The following is a 20,453-nucleotide window of genomic DNA, read 5'->3' on the forward strand; positions in this document are numbered from 1 at the left end:
GCTTGGGGTTAACCCCTTCGATGTTTGGGGTTAACACACATGGCATGGCAGACATCCCCCTGCCAACTCAACTGTCCCTCCTAGGAACCAGGAGAGATGAGAAGGAGCTGAGGAGTTAACACTAGAATGGCTTCAGATCCCACTTAGAAACACTGAACTCTAAGCTCCATTGCTCTTACTGGGCAGAGGGTAAGGTCTGCTCCACTACACCACCACAAACACTGCCATTTCTCCTTGTTTTGGGTTCACGTTTAAATTTAAAAAAAAAAAATTAATTCAGGAGTTGTGATTTTATTCTCTTATTTTAATAAAAATATGGAATGCTTCACGAATTTGCGTGTCATCCTTGCATAAGGGCCAGGCTAATCTCTAGATCGTTCCAAATTTAGCGATGTGCTACAGAAGCAAGCACTGTGATTTTATTCTTAACCTCTGAAATGTCATTTGCCTAAAACCAGACCTTTGATCCTATTGTCAAAATTATTAGATATAATGTAATAACCGACCCAAGATTTACCCTCATCCACTAGGGCTCTATAAGGAGAATACTTTTATTGCCCTCTGATTGACAAGTCCCTTCAACACCTCCACTATAAGCTTCCCAAAGTGACTACAAAATTGCCAGGCAGCACAAGGGGCATGGCTCCTTTTTTTTCACAGTGATTAATATTTACTGCAAACCTATTATTTATATACACTTTACATATATTATCTTTCTTAATGGGCATTGTCCTTAATGTGCAATGTCCTCTCTCCTGGGAAAGAGGGACCATATTCTAGTTTAAAAGCTATAATCCAGGATGCAGAGTGGTTGAGAAATAGTCCCAAATACATAGAGTTGCTACGTGTCACAGCCAGGGATTGAAGCAGGTTGCTCTGACTCCAAGCCCAAGCTCTTTTTCTTGTGCTGGGATGTTGTCTCATTATTCTGATCTAAGCTTTGTGGCCCATTTTACTGTGCCATCGTTGAATTAGCACTTTTCTAATTCTCTGATCACATGGCTGCTTCTTAGACACACATAATTGTGCTCTCTATTAGCAATTTGGGCTCAGAAGTTTCTTTGATCTCTTTGAAAAGGCTGCGGTAAACGCAGGATAATAATGTATGAGCAATCTAACCCTCCAAGGTGGAGACTTGCTCTAATTATCACAACCACCTATCCTTGAAGTTCCCTTATTCTAGCCCCGCCATGTAATTACTCCTTAATTTTATTGAAACCTCCAGTCCATTGATGCTGTCACTCTTTCCCAATTGTCACTAGTCTCCTAACTTTGCTTCTCTTTTCACCCAGCTTACAATTGATGACCCATCACTAAAATTATTTAATTGGAAACAAACTCAATTCTCTGGCCCCACTCTCCCTGTGCTTACCTGGCAGAACTCCAGTTCCTTGTGTGTCTAACTAGCCATCGTTTCTATGCCTGCATCTACTGGAGATTAGATCACAACTACTTGCCTGGTTGATCTTGAAATTTGTGATCTCAAGCCTCAAATATGCCCTCTGTACTGCCCAAGGGTCCCATCATCTTTCCCCAGTAAAGTTCCCCTTTGAATCTTTGTTTGAAATGCCTATTTCATCATCTCCTACACTCCCTTCTCCCTCTCTCATTCTTAGCTGATGGCTTAGGCTCACACATCATTGAAAAGAATCTAAATCATCAGACAGGCATGTCTTGATGTTATTACGTCTACTTTGTAGTCTCTGGGCCCATGTTCTCTCTGCCTTCCCTTTTTGAAATGAAATAAATGTGTCTGCTCCTATCAGAGGGGAATCTTTCCAATCACACTCAGATCTTACCCATTTTCACCTTTCCAAAGATTTTTGTTTTCATAGTTAAACCCCCTGTATTCTACAGAATCAGTGGCTTTCTATATAGTGGCTCATTCCAGGCAACATACGAACAAATTTTATAATGTTCCAAGTTATAAAACCCAAAATACTTCCCCTGACCATCATGACCCCCTCCACTGTATTTTTCTGTTTTCTTTCACGGCAAACCTCAAAATACTTCCTCAGCTTTCATTCACCCTTCTGGTTACTCCATTAAGTTTCTGCTTAATGATTTACTGAATCTGCTCTGTCAGGGCCACCATGGTCTCATTACTGCTCCATCCTACATGCACTCCCCTGTTGCCATGGTACTCACCTCCCTCTCAGCGACATCTGACCCAATTGTCCAATACCTTCTTGGAAATCTTTTCTCTCTTGGTTTCAAAATCTTTTCTCTCCTACACCTAGCTCTGGCCAGTCCAGGCAATGTTGGAACCCCTTTTTTTGGCCTGACAATCAGCCCCAGAACCTTCTCATAAAACCCAGCTTACTATTATCAGCCAAAAATTTTGTTATTGCTGTTTGTTTTTTGCAGCCAAACTACTGGTTCCAGTTAGGTTTTATACACCTTTTTTTTTTTTTTTTTTGTAGAGACAGAGTCTTACTGTACCGCCCTCGGTAGAGTGCCGTGGCATCACACGGCTCACAGCAACCTCCAGCTCTTGGGCTTACGCGATTCTCCTGCCTCAGCCTCCCAAGCAGCTGGAACTACAGGTGCCCGCCACAACACCTAGCTATTTTTTTGGTTGCAGTTCGGCTGGGGCTGGGTTTGAACCCGCCACCCTCAGTATATGGGGCCGGCGCCCTACTCACTGAGCCACAGGTTTTATACACTTTAAGGAGATAGGAATTGCAGGTAAAATCACAACTCCGTACATGGGAGGTGTACATTGGTTTGTCCTGAAAAGGTGAGACATCTTGAAGTGGGGAGGAATGATGCACCTTATAGATTATAGGAATCTTAATTTGTAATTGGTTAAAGAAATAAATCTTTATCTAAAGCCTTGAAACCAATAGGAAAAAAGTGGTTTAAGATAAGAAAGTCTGTTGTTACTTATAGAGCAAGCCACAATATATTAAAGCACAACAATGTGTAAGCAAATAGATGGCCTGCTCGAGTAGCTTAACTTTTGCCTCGTGTGACTTTAGATCCCATTTGCAATTCATCTAAACTCCTAAAGGAGGGCATGTCCAATCTCCCTTCCCTTCCTGGACCAAAACTCAGTTTAAAGGTTTTTCTGGGTTCTCTTGACCAAGAAGTTTATTCAGTTGGCAGCCGGTGCTTATCATTTTGTTTTATCTTAAATTGCCCCCCTTTTGCCCAAGATTTGCCAGAAGCATCATCAATGCCCAAACTTTTATTTTGTTCCATTATTGCTGGGCTGGTGTGGCTACCTGCCCCATTCCATCCTGTCCCTCAGTGAGACCCCTATGGCCAAGGAACTAAGAACCAAAAAAATTACAGCCAATTAGATGTTCTCCAAGCCATATAGAAACAGAGGTGGGCAGACACTCACTGGCCAGCAAAACCTTTTAGGGTTGAGCTACTAATCTTGGTTTCAGTGGCAGACTTGGACCAATTTATTATCCTTCACCAATTTATTATACAAAATGTAAGCATTTTGTTAAAGCCATTTAGGATAAGGAGTTTGAAGACTTTAGTTGTAACGCAATGTTTTTTGTATTTTCTTTAGTAATTTGCCCTAAAGTGGTTGAAAGATTTTTATTATCTGTGGTATCTCCATTTCATTATTCTAACTTGTTGTGAGTTTTGAAATCCAGAATTGGAGTCCCCCAACTTTGTGGCTTTTTTTTTTCTACGATTGTTTTAGCTATCTTAGATCTTTTGAGACAAACTTTTCAATTTCTACTTAAAAAAAAGCAGCTGGAATTAAGAATTGCATTGACTCTATAGCTCAATTTGGGGAGTATTGCCATCTTAACCATATTATCTTTGCTAATCCATATATGGAATGCCTTCCATTTATTTGTCTTCTTGAATTCTTTCAACAAAATTTGTAGTTTTCAGAATATGAGGTTTGCATTTCCTTTCTTAAGTTTAGTCCTAAGGGGCGGTGCCTGTGGCTCAAGAGTAGGGCTCCGGTCCCATATGCCGGAGGTGGAGGGTTCAAACCCAGCCCCGGCCAAAAACCACAAAAAAAAAAAAAAAAAGTTTAGTCCTAAGTATTTTCGGTGCCATCAAAATTGGAGTTGTTTTCCTAATTTTGATTTTGGATTGCCTATCGCTAATGGTTAGAAATACAATTGATTTTTGTACATTAATCATTCACCCTATAACCTTACTGAACTAGCTTATTAGTTCTAATAGGTAAATTCTTTAATATTTTCTATATGCAAGCTCATGTCATTTGCAAATAGGGATAGTTTTACTTCTTTCTTTTCATGATGAAAGATTTTCTTTTCTTGCCCAATTTTTCCTGACTAGAACTTCTAGTCTGATAATTAATACAAGTGGTGAGAATGGATTCTTGTCTTGTTGCTGATTTTAGGGGGAGATAATTTTATCCTTCACCATTAAATATGGTGTTCCCTATAAGTCTGTTAGTGGATGCTCTCTGTTAGGTTGAGGAAGGTCCTTCTTATTCCTAGTTTGTTGAGTCTTTTTTTTTTTTTTTAAATCAGGAAAAGGTACATTTTATCAAGTGCTTTTTCTGCATCTATTGAGAGTGAGATAATCATGTGGTTTTTGTTCTTTATTTTATTAATGTGATATGTTAAATTAATTGATTCTTGGTCGTGATGACTCACGCCTGTAACCACAGTACTTTGGGAGGCTGAGGCAAGATGATCACTTCAAGCCAAGAGCTCAAGACCAACCTGGGCGACACGGGACACCCTGTCTGTACAAAAAGTAAAATAATATTAGTCAGACATGGTGGCTTGTGCCTATTGTCCCAGCTATTTGGTGGGCTGGGGGAAAGAATGCATATTCTTGGCCATACACAGGTTAGAGCTTCGATCCCACTGAATTGGAAGGTGGAGAGCAGGTTATGGCTCAAATGCCAGAGTCACTGTCCTTAACAAAACTTAGCAGATTTTCTTAAATAAATATGTCTCCATCTTTGGTATGTTCTTAGGATAATTTCCAGAGACTTTGAAAGGTGGTGGTTTTTATGAATTTGATTATGTATAGTTGTTTCACGGAAAGAAGCTCTACACCATTTCTCATACCATCATTGGAAAGGCTTTTCCTAATACAGTGAATTAATTTCCTGTGGCTGCTATAACAAATTACCACAAATCTGATAGCTTAAAACAATCCATGTTTATTCTCCTGCAGTTCTGGATTCCAGATGTCTGGAATTTGTTTCACTAGAGCTACAGTCAAGGTATTGGCAGGACTGGTTCCTTCTGGAAACTCCAGGGAAAACCTTTCCTTTGTCCCTTTCAGCCTAGAGGCTACTGGCTTACCTTCGTTTGGGGCCAGAGAACTCGAATCTTTGCTCCCATTGTCACATGGTCTTCTTTCGGACTCCCATTTCTCTTGTGTTCCTCTTATAAGGATCGTTGTGATTGCATCAGGCCCACCTAGATAATCCAGGATAATCTCCTCATTTCAAGATGTTTTAACTTGATCACATCTGCAATTTGCCCCATGCCAGGTTTCAGGGATTAGTATGTGAACATCTTTGGGGGAGTAATCATTAGAATCTACAGTTTTAATGTTCAGAAGTCATTTTAGTTTTTGTAGATGAAGAAACTGTAATTTGTGTTGTTTACAAGCATGCTGAAGATCATACAGCTAGTGTGAGAGAAAGTTAGAATCAGGTCTCTGCACTCCTGTTTTGAAATGTAAAATTTGAATGATCAAACAAAGATAAAATCCACATTATTTATAGCTTTGAAGTCATAGATATGGCTTTAAAAAAATGGAGAATTGTAAAAGTATAAAACTGGTCTTTATTAAGGGTTTGAGCACAATAATTAAGAAAATGCCATGAAGGCTATGTTAACCAGTTCGGTGACAATATTTCAGACTGTATCTGGAACCAGCACATTGTACCTCATGATTGCATTATTGTACACAGCTATGATTTAATAAAAAAACAAAAACAAAAACAAAAACCTTGGTCTTTATGAAGACTATGGGAATCTTTATGAAGACTATGTCATCTTAAAGTAATATATGCAACTCAATCATCATATTCAGATTTCACCTTTTGTAACACCCCTTGCCTTTTAAAGAAAAGGACTGACTCCAAGCAAGATGTTTTCCTCAAAGAAAGCTAATTTAATTCATGCTCATGAATATATGCAATAACATATAGTAATTACCATATGCACTGTGGAATATGCACATTTAGATAATTTATGGATAATGTGTCTTTTGGTGACATCAAATGAGAGAAATCACCAACAATTTCAGAAGGAACTTGGAAACTTAGTTGAATGTACTGTGTATGATGTGTGAGGATATCTTTTTACTGATTCACGTTTACGGTTTGATTCTCTCCAGTGATTGTTTTTCCCTAGGGTTGTTTATTCCTCCTCTCCCCCAGCATCTGAATAACAATTAGGACATGTTAACATTTCACTTGTGACATAAAATGACCCATGAAAAGAACTGAGTGATGACTGTACACAGTACTTTGGGGGAAAAAGTCATAATGAGAGTTGGAACTATTACTTTTAACAACATGTGTCCTTTGAGTTTTTCAAAGCCATTTCTCTAAAAGAAAGAAAGAAAGAAAAGAATAACCCTCCCTCCACGGCTGCCTTTCACAGGGGGCATCACCATCACCGAATGAGAAGTTGAACAATAGGCTATTGTCAGCTATAAGCAGCAGTTATAGGGAAAGAATTGGGCCCTTGAACAGGATAGATTGTATCATCAAATAGATTTGATCTGACCTTTTGTTAGCATGTAAAATTCCCTTTAAAGTATCAGTTCAGAGAAAGGAAAACAGGCTACATGGAGATGTTTTCTGGGCACAGAACTGGGTTCTGTGGAATAGAACTTTTTTATTGTAGAATGTTCTTTGCTAGACTTATTGATTTACTACTATTTAAAAAAAAAGAAAGAAAGAAACAGTGCAAGAGCGAAGCCAGAAAAGCAGCCTGCAAGATGGAGTCTGAGAAGTGAAGCTGAAGCAGCACAGCTGACCTATAGCTTTCCCCACATTCCTCTCGCGATCTAGGTAAGGTTTTTCCAGGACTGGGAGGGAGTTGACCTCAGGAGTCTTGAGGAAGCAGTCACACATAGACAACAGATGTTGTGATATTGGTAAAGGGTACTTTGATAATGTGATCTTTTCTTTAATTTCGTTAGAAATTTGATATTAGGGCGGCGCCTGTGGCTCAAGGAGTGGGGCGCTGGTCCCATACACCGGAGGTAGCGGGTTCAAACCTAGCCCCAGCAAAAAAAAAAAAAAAAAGAAATTTGATATTAATTTAATGAATATCTAATTCTATTCGAACATTCTCTATTCTATTAAATATTCTCTTAGATGTTTTGTTAAAGTGAAAATTACCTTTCTGCTGTTTAAACATTGTCAGAATGAAGACTACTTTGATGTTACTTCCTATCCGATAAAGTTAAAATCTCCTAGGTTTGTTTCCTTGTATTCCCATTATAAAAACTATTAGAATGGTAACTGAGGCAGAAGAGAATTGAGAGACTACTCTTGTTGTTCTCCATAGTCTCTGGCCTTCTGTTAATAAAGTTTGGGGGACCTATCCCTGTCTCCGCATCTGGCTGACAGTGAAAGGCAGCTGGACCTTCTTTGTCCATGAACAAGAGTACATCAAACATTTTCTCAAATGACTAAATGTAAAGGCCCCCTTTTAAAGAATCATAAAACATATCTCTTTAATAAAAAAATTGTTTAATGTATTCTCAAATGATGTTTAAGTTCATGTTTTTGAGGTTTCTGGTTCAATGGGAGTGATTTTTTAGGCTTCTTTTCCTAAAAGCTCTATCAGCTGCATAAAATCCCACAGCTCAGAAATAAATACAGAAAAGTAGTGGAGTATAACCCATGCTAGAACAAGGCTTCTAATCTCTATTGTACTCTATCCTTTAAATATTACGGCTATTCAGAAATTCAGCCTGGAGAATCACGAGGTATATCAGTCACATTGTACTTAATACATTTCACAAAGATGTTACAACCATTCTTACTCGTATGGAAATGAAGATTTATACTTATTGTTTACATAAGGAAAAAATATCATTTGATAGACAGCATTTTCAAATCATGGTCTGTTTGCTTAACTTTTAAGAAAATCTTTACTGAAGTATAATATACATAAAAATAGAGATATGAATATTCAGGTCTATTAATTTTTAACCAACTTAAAACACCTTTGTAACCACTGCTCACCTCTAGAGACAGCATCTCAGGACCCCTTTAAGAGATCGCTTGTTTAGAAATTTGAAAGGCTAATTGAATAGCCATTCTTTCTGGCATACTTTTTTTTTCCTGCAGTTTAGAGAGACCCAAAAGTATCTGTCTTGTACTTTCAGATGGCAAAGTCATCTAAAAGAGAAAAAGAGAGCATTATAACCCTACTTTCTTTGCCATTCAGTAAAGCAGGGCGAATTGTTAGAAAATCGTAATAGACAACAACCAATTTGCGAAGAGGCTTGAATCATTCCCTTTAAATTCAAAGCCCCTAATACAAAGGTCTGCACAGCCCAGGCTTCCGGAGGGCACCACTAGAGGGAGGCAGAGGTGCTGCCCGCAGGCTCAGCGGCTGCCTCTCTGGCTGCCCCCTCAACCTGTCTTGGTGGTGATGAGGCTGAGGCTCAGCCGGTCAGGTCGCGGGCAACCCCCAGGGCAGAGGAGGCTTTTGGACGAAGAAAGTCCTCTACTTAGATAAAGACAGAAAGGTAAGGAATAGACGGGAAGCTGGAAAGAACAGGTGTTCAGCAGCAGCTGAAGGGAGTCAAGCTGGAGGCTCAGCTAGATGAGGCACGGAAGGTTCTAGAACCCCCGGAGCCGGCCCGCCGACCGTGAGGGCGGACTGGTTCCAGGGATTGTACGGAGGCTGCCAGGTCTCTGCAGGGGCAGGAGCGGCACGGGGGCGTCCCTGCTGCAGGGCTGTGCGCTTGGCGGCCGCCGGCTCCAGAGCCCCCTCTGTGCCTCATTGTCCCCCAAATCGGTCGTTTGAACGCTTGTTAGCAGCGAGCTGCGGTGGAAAGGTGTTGTAGTTCAGGGCCCTGAAAAATACAAACGGAAACTTGGGACCACTCAGTTCTGAAAGCTGTTGGTTGAGGCAGCTTGCTGGACTGTTGTGAAATCAGAGGCACGTTGTTACTCGGACTGAGCTCACGGTGCCATCTGCATGCTCAGTTGAAAGGAAAAAGTGGGAGTAAGTGTGGACGGAGAGGACGGAGTGGTGTGCCCGTTATCACTCTGCCCTGGCGCTGTGCTTGGTATTTGTGCGGATGTGTGTGTCCAACCCGCTTACATCTGTTGTGATTATTGTAATGCTCTTGTTCACTTTTGTCTATAGGACTCAGTTTTTCCACATAGCAGTTGAAAATAATAGAATTTCCATTGCAGGGGTAACTCGAGGACAACGTGATGTTTGCCACTTTGGATAAAGGATATGGTAATTTGTTTGTAGAAATGATTTTGTGGTCTGGATGTATTTTTGACACCCAGGTCATACTGTTAAATGTAATTAATTTTACAAATAATGGTATCTCAGCACCACTTTACTTTGGACAAAAATTAACTTTAGAAACTTGTAGACAGGGTGCGGTGGCTCCTGCCTCTAATTCTCACGCTCTGGGAGCCTGAGGCAAGTGATCCCAACCTGAGCTCAGGAATTCGAGACCAGCCTGAACAACAGTAAGACCGGTCTCTACTAAAAATAGAAAAACCAGCTGGGTGTTGTGCTGGCGCTTTGTAGTCCTAGCCACTGGGGAGACTGAGGCAAGAGGATTGCTTGAACCCCAGAGTTGGAGGTTGCTGAGAGCTATTGTGCCACAGCATTTTACCAGGGCAGTGGAGTGAGACTTTGTCTCAAAAAAACAAAAACAAAAACAAAACAAAAAAAACACTTCTTACCAAAGCCTATGTGCTATTTAAATATGCCTACTTTATAGTAATGATTCTGCTTACTCGGTAGTAGGAAATGATTCCTAAAAATCCTTCTTCTGAGAAGGGGTGCCATATTTTCTATCAAAGAAGGTGGGTAGGTTCAGACTTAGCTCCATACTGTCAGGTTCTACTGTTGAGCACTTTTTTCTGCTTTAAACAGCTAAGGTCATTGGTTTAATTCTTATATTAACCCTTTAACTATATCACAGCTTTGAACTGTGTACCTCTTCCTGTTTCATAAATAAGTATTTCTGAAAATAAGGGAGGCCCAGGAAAACTGGCAGAATTTGGTAGGTTTGTAGACAGTATTTAGATTGAGATTGATGGCACACTTTAAGAATACTTTAAAGACTAAAATTTGTGATTCTGAGTTGACCACATCTGAAAAGAAAAATACGTAGAAACAACTCGTATTTCATCCCTACTGATGGTGCGATGGTTCTGCGCTTTTCATAGGCGTATGGTGTTTCAGTGCATGCTGAATATCAAGTCCTGAGGAGCTCTGGTGGGTCCAACCCAAGTGCAGGCCAAGTTTGGGCCCAAGCTGAGTTGGGATCTGAGGTGTGCAAGCCCAGGGGGAAAGGGTGGGTACCTGGGATTCTCACATGCAGCACCATTCCAAGGGGCACCAAGTCAGACCCAGGGCAGCTGAATCCTGCAATCAAGGCAACAGGTGAGCTCAGGCAGCAAAGAGTGGGCCCTAGCAGTGGGGTCAGAAGCTGCTAGACCCTGGAATGCCGGTGGGAGGGAGGAAGTGGGTGAGTGATGTGAGAGGGTCTATGGCCATTTCTGCAAGCAGGAAGGTGTGTGGAGAGTGTGTTTTTAGCATCTGTTGAACACAGATGTGGCCCATAGACTAGAGGATTAGAGCAGTTACTCAGTGGTATTGGAGAATGAGGCGTTTCACTTTGATGGATTGTCCAAATACCTGCACAGACTCCTTTTTAAGTGCATACATTGGTTATTTTCAGGGAAATCTTTTGAATGAATCATATATTTTCTCTCTTTTTAAAGCAGTTTATGAGTTTGATGTAAATCTTATGAGGTAACCAGCCCTAACTATATTGTTATTTAAAATGGTGAGGTCTTTAGGTTTATTAGGGCTTCTTGCCCACATAGAAAATCATGAAGTCTCCTCAGATTGCCACATTGGAAGTAATTCTTGTGTTTATTTCAGGGTGTTGTGATTTTCCCCTGTAGCAGGGCGACTGCATGTCTTTGAACATCTAGCCCTTCACAGTGTGCCTGCCTGTAGTAGTTTTCCCCTCCCCTTTCTTTTGCCAACTTATTTTTGATTTTGTTTGGAGTTAGAAAAACAAGTGTTTAGGTTTGTTAAAATTATGTGTAAAATAAGAGAGGGGCTCCTGAAAAAGATGTCCTATGAATTCAGCACATAAACTTTAGGGCATGGACCTCAAATGTCAAACATCTCTTTTAACTTCACAGAATCAGTGTGTTTGTGTTTTGTTTTTATAATTGAGATTCAGAGGGGTCATATATGAATATGTGGGGGACTAATGGAACCTTAAAAGCCATTTGACCCTATCCATTTGCTATGATGTCTTCTTCAGAACTATGACTGGCACAGCATAAAGGCTTAATACATATTTGTCGCACAAATGATAGAATGATGGAGAAGGCAGTTTCTGGCCTACAGAATTCAGCTATAAGCCCCCTTTAGCAGAAGGCACAACTTACTTAGTGTGTAAGTATGAACTAAGGATGATGTGGATGGAAGCCAGTGATTTTGATATTATTTTGCAGGGGCCCCAAACTCAAGGTCAAGGGCAATGCTGGCCAGCACAACTTTTTGCTTTGTTTCAGTGCCTGTGGGTCATGCGTGAACTTTCCAGTTCACAACCCCACCACTGCTTTGTGGTTTTCCACTTGGCTAAGTCATAGGTTAGGTTACCTGCTGTGTGCCCTGAGGGTATTTGGATTTTCAGGCCCCTGAGTTTCTATCTTACAAGATCATTATTATTTTCACCATATAAGATAGTACTAGTTGTTGAGGAGATATTCAAAACCCAACACTTGACCCTTCTCCTTTCTCAAGCCTACTCCTCTACAGCTTTCTCCAGGAAGGACCCCTTCTAATGCCCCAAACCTTAGGGCTCTTTCTTTCTTTCACACCCCATGGTCACTCCATCAGGAAATCATTACCTTTGAAAGATAAACAGATTTTAAGTATTTCTTATCATCCCCACTACTGCTACCTTGGTCTGACCCACCATGGTTTTGGGCCCAGATAGTTGTGATAACCCCGATTGGTCTATTTCCTTCCACGTGTGCCCTCCCCACACCTGTGAGGGGGACCCTCTCACTCTGCACGGAAACTATGTCGTCCTCTGTCCAGAGCCTGTGATAGTTGCCCATCTCACTCAGCATGAAAGCTAAAGTCCTCTCCATGGCCCACTCACTTTCCCTCACTTTACTGACCATATTTTCCAGTCCCTCAATAATGTTATCCTCTTGAGGGGAGGGACTGTGTTTTGTTCATTATTATTATCTCCAAAATGTAGGATAAAGCCTGGTTTTAGGGGCTCAATAAACATTTGTTTAATGTACAAAAATGAGTAAGTGAAAGAAAAAATAGTCAAAGAGGAGTATTCATTCAACAAACATGGAAAGATGTTGGTACAAACTTTTAAATATAAGATGAATAATTTTTGGGAGTCTGAAGTACAGTGTGGGGTGGTGATGGATGTGTTCATTAATGGGTAATAGTCATCACCATTGTGTGTATATATCAAATCACTGTGCACCTTGAATATGTACAATCCTCACTTGTCAAATACTTTAAAGTAAAAAATTAAAAGAAAATTATAATGCCCCCCCAAATGTATTACTGTGTTAATACATGTAGTTATCATATGTTAGGTTTTAGGAGAGAATGGAGATGAGCCAGTGGCTGAAGCTGCAGTGCTGAGTTTAGTACTTTAAGTTCAGTATAAGGGAAGGAAGTCAATTCAGAGAGAAGTAAAACTAAATGCCTTGCTCTGGGAGAAATTAGTGTGTACCAGGAGCACAGACAAAGGGAAGAGTCAAATAATAATATAACAACAGAACTTTTGCTGTGGCAGAAAAAGCTATCAAATTTGCTCCTATCTTATAGAAGAAAGAAAAGCATTTACATTGAAAAGGTACATTTTACCACTTTTTGTATCTTTCAGAGAGAGGACAAAAAAAACAAACTTGTGTAATTTTTAAATTACAAAAATTATAAATTTAAAACAATTGTAATTTTAAAAGCATATTTTATAATTTTATAAATTGCAAAATTTATTTTGCTAACTTTAATATTAGAAGTGAGAACATAGAATTAAATGGAATTAAGCTGAGAAATATTGTTTCATTAACATGTAAAAAAAGGTGCTGCTTTGTTGCAGTGCCCATTGTATGGGGAATCCCTGTAGGAGTTGCTCCATCTGAAGACAATCACCTGTGGGAAAATACAGCCTCCTGTGAAGAGCAGCTGTGGGGTTGTAACTTAAAGAAAGCAATGGCAGTAATTAAACTTTTTTTTTCTCTCTCTAAGCTTTTCTTTTTAAAGCAGAGTTAGAAGAAAGCCTAAATCATAAAATACACATGGTCACGTATGTATATATTGCACATATCCTGAATATAAAGCTAGAGCTTTTGGAGATATAGAGTTCAATTAGAAGAGCTAGCCAGGCGTCCTCAAACTGCGGCCCACGGGCCACATGAAGCGGTGTGAATTGTATTTGTTCCCGTTTTGTTTTTTACTTCAAAATAAGATATGTGCAGTGTGCATGGGAAGTTGTTCATAGTTTTATTTTTTAAACTATAGTCCAGCCCTCCAAAAGTCTGAGGGACAGTGAATTGGCCCCCTGTTTAAAAAGTTTTAGGATGCCTGAGCTAGGCACTTCTATACTATGAGTTATTTGATTAAAGCCAGAATGTATATGTCGGACAAAAATATTACAACCAATGTCTCAAAAAAGGAGGACAAATCTATGATCAGGTTTGGTGAGAATTCTTTTGCATTAGTTATGCTCAGGGCAGCCTGATTGTCCATTTTGCCTAATCTAGTCCTCAGGGATCAGTGGGAAAGCCAGAGGCAGTGGGAGGGGCTTCAGGCTGCCCCGCCCACCACCCCCACCTGCCTTGTGCTGGGAATTGGCTTTGGGAGAATAGCAGAACCAGCACCTGCAGTCTTAGCTCATTCTTTCCTGGATCACAGCCTGCCTGCTACCAGCCAAGCTGCCCTAAGGAACCATCAGGAGATGGGAATATTCTCTTAAACAACTTCACAGGGCAAATGCAGACAAGAAAAGGGAGCCCAGGTCTCTCAGCCATCTTGTGAACTGGATACAAAAGGCAACTTAGAGTTCCTTTATTATATATTTTACATGCCCTGGAAAGAAACTACATGTATTTTAGCTTTGTTTGTTGTATCTTTTGTCCTATAGAAGAATACAGAAGAATTTTTACACATTTAAGTCAAATCAGTAATCTTTTCCTTCAGTTTGCTTTTTGTATTTTTATTTGGAGTATAAAGCTGGCAAGCTGCTTAGCCACGTGTACATATATGATGTGGTTGAAGAGCACACGTCTCTGATGCAGTGATTCTCCTTTGGTGGATATATCCTGGAGAAATTTCTGAACAAGTGCACAGGCAAATACACACAGAGGTGTCCTCTGCAGTGTTGTTTTTAAAAGCAAAGAAATTGGAAACAATCTAAATGTCACTGAAGGGGGAAATGAGTAAATAAATTGAAACAAATTATAGAATGATCTTACAGCGGTATGGCAAGGACCATACTTAACCTGTTTCCTATTCTAGGGCAAATCATTTCACCTTGATGGAGGTTGTTAATGAATTTCACTCAATGACATTCAATGAATGATTACTAGATATTAAATACTATGCTAGTTACTATGGAGACAGCAGATAGAATACCTCCCTTCTTGAACCTTATAGCCTAGCCATCTTTGTTCTTTGCTGGCCAGAATATGCTCTTGAAACTTATTAGGCTTATCATTAGGTCATGTTAGCAGTTGGATTGGTCTTAGAGTTAGTTATTAAATTCCATTGGTAAATATTCAAATTGTTGTCAAATTATTTTACAAGGTGTAGAGCAAATTCTTGGCCTTTTGTTCAATCTTAGCTGCTCTGATTCCTATTTTACCTTTGCTGTCCAGGCCTAGGTGAGCTAATCCTGGCTCCTTCCAAAGGTCTCAACACAAGGAGAAAAGAGAATTGATGAAGTCACTTCTACTAAAATCTTTGTAGAGACTTAACATGTTGCTCCAACCCAAAGCAAAATTAATATTTTAAGGGAGAAAATTCTATTTTTTATTTGTTTAAGGTTAATATGAGGGTACATATGATAGGTTACATAGTTTGCATTTGTGAGGTTAAAGTCCGAGTTGTAGCTGTGTCCTTCACCCAGGCAATGTACCATACACCCCTGAGTTGTGTCTGTTGGGTGGGAGCTTACTGAACTCTTTCCCCTTCTTCCCCCCACTGGAATTTAATTGATTTTTCTCTGAAGTGAGCCTGTAGTTGTTAATTTATTAGTGTCAATTTAGTACTGAGTATATATGATGCTTGTTTTTCCATTATTGCAATACTTTCCTTACGAGAATGTCTCTCTCCCCAGGTTGTTACAGAAGATGCAAAGTCTCCATCTGTTTATGGCTGAATAGTATTCCATGGTCTGCATATACCACAGTTTATTAATCCATGTGTAGGTGGGTACTTGGGCTATTTCCACATCTTTGCATTTGTGAATTGTGCTACTGTAAACATTCAAGTGCAAATGTCCTTGTGGTAAAATGTCTTTTTATCTTTGGGGTAGATTGCAGGATCAAATTAGATCTACTTTTAGTTCTTTGAGGAAGCTCTGTACTTCTTTCCATAGAGGCTGTGCTAGTTTGCAGTCTCACCAACAGTGTATAGTGTCCCCTTCTTTCTGTCCCCATGTCAGCATCTGTTGATTTTGGGACCTTAACATTCTTAACCCAAAGCAATGATATTGCAAGTATTGAATCATTCTTTTATCTGTCCCTGAGAACTCTTCTATTTCACCCCAGTGGTTCTCACCACAGTTGCACAGTGCATTACCTGGGGAATGATCTGAAAAACACTGAAGCCTGGCTCCAATCAAGACCAATTAAATCAGAATCCCTGAGAGTACAGGCTGGGACTTAGAATTTTGTGAAAGCTCCCCTGGTGACTCTAATGCTTGGGCTTGGTTGAGATCAATCAAAATGTTCATCTGAAGTAAAATCCTACAGTTATCTGACATATAATCAACTACAGAAAGACAAATAGGAAGTTGAAGACACTTTTAAATTGTGAAAATAGTCCAAAACAAGTGGAGATTGAGGAAGTAATTGCGAGAGCAGGCTCTGGGAACAGACAGGTAAGTTTGCGTGGGTGCTGCACACCCCCGCTGTGTGAGCTTGTACGTCAATCTCCGTCCTGGACAGTGAGGACACAGTAATACCCACCTCTCATAGGACCGGCTTGAAGATTAAATACATGGAACAGTGCCTGTCCATTACCAACGTGTCTTTCAAAGGCTGCTTCAAATGTTACCTGCTGTGTAAAACCTCCTTCACCTCACTCAGGGAGAAGAAACCTCTCCCTTGCCTGGCCTCACACACCAGCCGTGGAAAATGATACTGTCTGCCTGTTTGTCACTTGGCATTGCCTTTGACGTACTTTCTCGTCAACCTCCTCATGGTGGTTCTCTTCATTAAGCATGATGAAGTTTTATAATAAAGAAGAGTATTGTATCATGTTCAGGAAATGCCCGTCAATTCTTTATTGAAATTTTTTATCGCCTCTTCCCCATTTTCACTGTCTAGTACAGTAGAGCCCATCAGATGAGATCTCCTGCAGGCTCCCTCCGCCTGTATCTGTCATGATACCCACCTTTCCTCTGTTACCATGGATAAGCCATTGATCCTAATAAGGGCCAACCTCTCCACTTGTTCAAGAAATCGCATCCCCCTCCTGTCTGCTCAGTAGACACCTGCCTTGCAGGCTTGACTGATACCAGCGAAGTGTCTGGTTTGGGTGGCACCTCAGTGGTACTCAAGACAGTACGGGGCATGGACGCGCTGTAAAATTCACCTATTACCTATAGGTCATACCCATTAAAAATGAATAAATAAGAATTCTGGGCCCATCAGGGCCTCAATTTTAATATTGACATTAACTATTATAGTTAAATAATTCATTAAATTTAATTTAATAATTTAAATAATTAAATAAATATTAATAGCAGCTAGGGAAAAAGCCAGACTTAGAGCTGTGAGTCTTACTAGCTGTACAAGTTATCGAGGAAATTATTTAATCTCTGAAGTTCAATTTCCTCCTTTGTAAAATAAATTAGTATTTAATTTTAAAACAGCTATATTGAGGTATAATTTACATGTAGTATAATTTATCCTTTTTACTGTACAGTTCTGAGTTCTGATAATCACATATGAGGTCTGACAGTTAAGTTCAAAAACTCATCCAAGAAAAAGTACTACATACCTCGTCGCTGACTGTTGCTACAGTCACCTTTGAAGTACTCACCTTGGCATCTGGTAACTGTAGTAATATTTAGTGATGAAGTATGTAGCGCTTTTTCTGGAAGGAGTTCTCAGACATGATGGTCCAAACCTCATAGTCATGTAACTACCACGATACTCAAAATATAGAACATTTCTGTCACTCCAAAATATTTCCTTGTGCCCCTTTGTAGTCCACTACTGGTCACCCCTCCCCCCAGCTCTTGGCTGCCAGAGATCTGTTTCCTGTGTATAGTTTTTCCTTTTCCAGTATGTTATGTAAGTGAAATCATAACATTATTTTGAAATAATTGTAAGTTCACATTCAGTGGTAAGAAATAATTTAGAGACCCCTTAGGCCCTATACTCAATTTCCACCAATGGTAACATCTTAACAAGACTATCGTACAGTACTGAACCAGGAAATTGACACTGAAACCATCAAGATACAGAATGTTTTCATTAGCACCAGATCCCTCATGTTGCCTTCACATGGCCACATCCATTTCCCTCTACCCCAGCTGGCTCCTTACCTCTGGCAAACGCTAATCTTGTCTCCATTTCTATCATTTTATCGTTTCAGGAATGTTGTGTAAGTGGAATCATCCAGTATGTAACCTTTAGGGACTGGCTTTTTTCACTCCATGTAATTCTCTGGAGATTCACCCACATTGTTGCATGTATCAATAGTTCACTCCTTGTCATGCTGAGTCGTTGTTCAATAAATTATTGTAAAGATAAAGAGCTGAGTGTAATGTGTGGCTAACTAAATCTGGGCTATCATTATTGATTCATGCACGTCTTTGTTTAAATATTTCTTCTTTAGAGATCCTTCCCTGGCTGTCCTGTCTAAACTAGTATCAGTCATTTATTCTCTTACTCTTATCCTGCTTTATTTATTTACTTCATAGACTTTATGGCTATCTGCGTGTGTGTGGCTGCGTGCACGCCTATGTAGTCTGTCTCCCCTAATAGAGGTAAACTTTATGAGCACAGGACCTTTGCTGATTCACTGCTCAGTCTGAAATGGTGCCTGGTACATGGTAGGCACCAATAAATACTTGTCAAATAAACGAATGACTACGTTCTGCATGCTCATAACTTTAGGCTGAGTCACGTTAAATAGCCTGAAATAAACAATTTATCATTATTTTTAAAATCTACCTTAGAACTAAACTCCAGTTTTTAATCATGTACATTGTTAAGAAAGACCTGAAAAAATTTATGACGAATCTGAATTTCTTTTCTTTCACTATCTAATTTATGGATAGGTCATTCTCTTATTAGGCAGCATCTTGTGAGTCAGAAAGCATAGATAAATCCTCAGCCTCCACATTCCTAGGCAGAGAAATCTCAGCATCTTTACTTTCTTCTCCTTTTTTTTGCAGTTTTTGGCTGGGACTGGGTCTGAACCCGCCACCTCCGGCATATGGGGCCAGCGCCCTAGTCCTTTGAGCCACAGGCACCGCCCAGCATATTTACTTTCTAATGTTTCTGTATGGTTCTTCTCCGAACCTTGTCTAAAATCTTCACATCCTTTTTTGGCTCAGTGCTCAGAATTGGATGTGGTGCTTCCAGTTACTATAAAGAAGAACCCCTGAATTACTTCCCTTCCAGATTGTGGGTACGTATTCCACTGCAGTCACTGCTGACTTGGGGTCAGTATGACCTACGGTGACCTCCTCTGCCAACTTGCTTGTGCCCATCTCTCACCTAGTGAGCAAGGAGTTTGTTTTGCTGCCTAAATTTCTCCTTTTTAACTGACCCTTATTCTATCTTTGACTGCTATTACGGGCTCAATTATGTTCCCTCAAATTTATCTGTTGAATTCCTATCCCGCAGTACCTCAGAATGAGACAGCATTGGGAGACAGGATCTTTACAGTAGTGATTAAAATGAAGTCACTGGGGTGGACCCCAATTCAATAGGATGGGTTTTCTGACGAGGAGAGGAGATTAAGACTCAGACACAAAGAGAGGGAAGACAGCTACGTACAAGACTAGGGGAGAGGCCGCAAAGAAAACACACCTGCCACACCCGGGTCTTGGACTTGCAGCCTCCAGAACTGTGAGGAAATAGATGTCTGTTGTTTAAGCCACCCAGTCTGCGGTACTTTGTTTTGGCAGCCCTAGCAAATGAATCCAGCCACTTTTCCTTTTTACCAAGCATACTTTCAAATCTGAGCCTGTCTCCCACGGAGCTAGACTCTGCGATCTGCTCTTCTGCAGTAACCTCTGGCACCCTATTCTCTTCCTAGGTTTCTGAAAATTACCTTTAGAAGGAAGACATCCCAAAGGAAATGGGCACTAAGTTTACTGGACATGATAGTATCATAAAGGCAGATTAAACTCCAGTCTCTGAAATCAAAAGAAATTTTAAAAAACCTCTAGTCTTGGTCCCAGTTCTGGTTGATTGCTCTGCGGGATGTCTGGAAACTGTATCTTTTCCAGATGTGTTGCGCTGGAGGTCAGCATTAAAGGTGTCGCCCAGAGACCTGATAATTGAGGATTTGAAATAAAGTGAGCTTATCAAGGAAATGGGTGTATGCACAGCCCAGGTACTGTCTGTGCTCAGTGCCAAGGACAAAGTGGAGAATTCATGAGGCTGGAAGCAAGAGCAAGAGAAGTAAGAAATGGATCCAGAAAAGGCAGCTGATGGGGCGAGAAGGGTACGTTGTTCTGTCCCCTAACTATGCAGGGACAGAAAAGAGGAGCACAGTTCCCACCCTGTCAGCCCCTCGTCAGTCAACCTTCCTGACCTCACTAAACCCCACGGAGACCTTTCGTAGACACTGCGGTTTGTTCCCAGCCACTGGCAGCACTTGGCGTTGAGAATCATTCCCTCCTACCTTTGGAAACTCTCCTTTGTCCGTGATACTTCTCTCTGCTTTTCCTCCTACCCCTCTGGGTGCTCGCCCTCGGCTTGTTCAGTTGTTCCTCTGATGACGACTCCATTTAGGAATCTACTGTAGTCCCATTTCTCACCCAGTACCCCCCTCCCACATCCTCCACTGGGG

The 20,453-nt window shown here is 40.5% G+C and overlaps 1 protein-coding gene and 1 non-coding gene across 2 annotated transcripts in view; one reads left to right on the forward strand and one right to left on the reverse strand.

Moving 5' to 3' along the window:
* Nucleotides 1-309: 309 nt before the first annotated feature.
* LOC128562924 (U6 spliceosomal RNA) lies at nt 310-411 on the reverse strand. Its single transcript, XR_008373619.1, has one exon. It is a non-coding gene; the product is annotated as a U6 spliceosomal RNA (small nuclear RNA).
* Nucleotides 412-8,568: 8,157 nt separating this feature from the next.
* Nucleotides 8,569-20,453, forward strand: part of LMNTD1 (lamin tail domain containing 1) — an 86,515-nt gene continuing 74,630 nt past the window's right edge. Inside the window, exon 1 of the mRNA XM_053554362.1 lies at nt 8,569-8,685. The gene's annotated coding sequence lies outside the window, so the exon portion shown is untranslated. The remainder of the gene's footprint in view (nt 8,686-20,453) is intronic.

Source organism: Nycticebus coucang, chromosome 12, assembly GCF_027406575.1.
Source record: "Nycticebus coucang isolate mNycCou1 chromosome 12, mNycCou1.pri, whole genome shotgun sequence".
Lineage (NCBI taxonomy): Eukaryota > Metazoa > Chordata > Mammalia > Primates > Lorisidae > Nycticebus > Nycticebus coucang.